Below are 2,997 nucleotides of genomic sequence, written 5' to 3'. Positions count from 1 at the left end.
GCCCGACTCACGCAGTACGACTTCACTGTCCAGTATATCAAGGGTATCACCAACGCGGTCGCTGACGCACTCTCCAGAGGCCCTACAGGTCAGGCACAATGTTCTGCAACTGCATTTTCCGTGATGAATCTCGTTGTATCTCCAAATTGCGACCTTCCTACTCCTTCGATACCCATGCGGTTGCGGTGATCCCTCTGCTCAACAATGGGAGACGGGTCAAGCACCACGCCATCGATGGCGTTCTCCAAACGAAGCGTGGTGTTCGTAGATTCTACGTTCCAGCCTGGCTAAGGACATTGTGCGGAAAATGCATGATCATGCTTTAGAAGGTCATGATAGAGTCAATACAGCGGTGACGTTCCTTGCAAGGTCCTTTTGGTAACCAAGGATGCGCCCTTCAGTCGAGGAATATGTCCTCTCTTTTCCAGACTGCGAACAACAGATGACCCGCAGCACCCTCAAACGCGGACTCCTGCAAAGCCTGCCTAGTCCTGAAAGGATCTGGACGGGCATTTCAATGGATTTCATTGTGGGCTTACGGCACTCCAGATGCCATGATATCATCTATGTCGTAGTTGATCCGCATAGCGAATACGCTCATTTTGTTCCCTGCTCGAGTACCGTCACAGCAGTAGGAACGGCTCAGCTATTCATTGATTATGTCTAAACGCTCCACGGGTTCGCCAAAATCATAATTAGCGACAGAGATCCGAAGTTCACTAGCGACTTCTGGCGCAGCCTCGTGCAACGGCTCAACGTTGACCACAACATGACTACCGCCAACCACCAGGAGGCAGATGCTCAGACTGAACGAACTAACCGCATCCTAGTTCAGTATTTGCGGCATTACACCCAACAGAACTCATCTAACTGGCTTGATATTCTTGCTCGTGTGGAATGGGTTTATAATACTACAGTCCACTCGTCATCACGTTGCCCCTCCGCTTCCTGGGTCTACACAGAAACTCTCCTAGCTGAACCAACGCTGCATCTTGCTGTAGTAGGCCAGCCCAGAATGAGCGCTGCCTCGCACTTTCGCACACAGGTCGCGGCAACGAGGGAGTGCATGCGAAAGGCACAGGAACGCCAAGCTATAAACTACGACAAAAGACGTTCAGTAGTAATTTTGACCCAGGCAACTTAGTTCTAGTGCATTAGCAAGCCCTACCTAGCGGGCATGAGGGCAACCAGCCCAAACCGGTCGCAACACGATGGGGTGGGCCTTTCGCTCTCTGCTCTCGGGTTAATCTATTCGCCTACATCGTTGCCTTATTCTCGACATGGAGATGTCATCACACAATCCCAGGCTCTGAGGCGAACTAATCCTTAGTTGTCCCTCCATATCCGGCCAGCACGCAAGTAGTGATATACATACAGCTTCACATTGGCCATGCTACATCCGATGGCCGTCGGCTGGCACACGTCTGCATGGACTTCAGCAAACGTACTAAAGACAAAACAATAAACGTGGAAAGGGGACGGGACAGTCACCATCCAGGGGGGCCGCTCGTTGTACTGCTGCGGCTACGGACCCGGCCGTTGTGCTTAAAGCGTCTCAGCGTCGTTTCCAGTTGTCGTAAGCTGTTCTCCAGACCGCATAATTCGGTCGGGAGCCGCCTTTGAAACGGTCATCCCAACTTAGGGAAGAAAATGGCCTGAATCGCTCTCACTACGCAGCTCCCATGAATGCATGAGCAGCGGTCAGGCCCCAAAGTGCAGGTACCTGCACCAGTATAAAAAAACGAAGCTGGAACCGGCAGAGGCGCCGAGCGAGCTACTCTTTGACGAAAGAAGAAGGATCACAACAGCGAAGGAAATTGTTCTTGAAGCCAATTACATGCATAAGCTAGCCGTTCTTCGTGACAGAGCAACTGTACCTTAATCGTAATTATGAGCTGCGTTGTGCATGTTCACGCTTTCAGTTACTGCTGTTGTTGACCATCAGATAAGCAGCCTAGCTCACGGTGTCCTGCTCATTTAACATAATATTCTCGTTTCATGCGGCGTCCGTTATGCTTGTGTGCAGGATCTGTAGCTTCTTGCCGCTGTGGCGCTGCTGCTGTTTTGCCCAGAGTGTAAAGTTTGCTTTCCGCCCCTATTCAAGGACAGAACCGAGTTGCAATGAAGCTAAGCATTTGAAGCAAGAGTTCCCCCCAAAACAGCTGACCCCCCGCCCCTGTCCCCAGGCATCCTGTTCTCTATAGCGTTAGTTTATGCAGCAAAAGCGAGGGTGTTTGTGCATGCATGCAAGGTTGCCTTGCAGCTGTCCTTGCAGCGAGGTGCGTTGCAACGCATGTTAGGCCTCTGCCAATGCGCCGGCCCCAGGCCCTCGGGTAGCTGGGCTCACACCGCTTGTGCCGCCTGTGAACTGGAGAGCTAGCTACAAACGTTCTCGAAAATATTTTCTCGAGCTTTCCGATTCTACTAAACCGCACGACCGTCCTCGAACACGATAGCGGATCCGCGTTAGGCATTGCCTGTCCGAAGCCAGCACAGGAAGATTCACTGGGCCTCAGTAGATTTCCGGAAAGCAAACACAAATGCTCAATAAGTGCCTATAGAGATAGTGCATGCAGCAAAAAGGTTTCTCTGTGTTTGCATGTGAGGCTGTTTTGCTTGTGAGGGGTTTTGCCGGGGATCTCAAGGTGTACCTAAATGATTTCAAGCTGAGACGTCGAAATTCTAACTCTAGAAACGTCTTGATGAAAACTACTTCATATTTTCTACAATGGAAACGAAAATAAGCAAAGACAACAAACGAGCCGGGAGCCGTTGGTGAGTACAACCAAATGCGAGACTGACAGCTAAGCATACTGGAGCGCTACCCTGATAGGCGTGCATGCCGACGAGCAACCTGGAAGTTAGTCACGATAAGAAACCTTTTTTGAGAAGCATAGTTTACTGTACGTTCGGCTACCGACACTAACGGATTGCCCGTGGATCGAGTCGTATGTTGCGCAATATCATTCATTTTCGTGTTACTGACGAATGCTGCCG

The sequence above is a fragment of the Eimeria mitis genome, genomic scaffold (assembly GCF_000499745.2).
Source record: "Eimeria mitis Houghton genomic scaffold, Emh_scaff217, whole genome shotgun sequence".
NCBI classification, from domain to species: domain Eukaryota; phylum Apicomplexa; class Conoidasida; order Eucoccidiorida; family Eimeriidae; genus Eimeria; species Eimeria mitis.
This window is presented reverse-complemented; position numbering follows the sequence as displayed.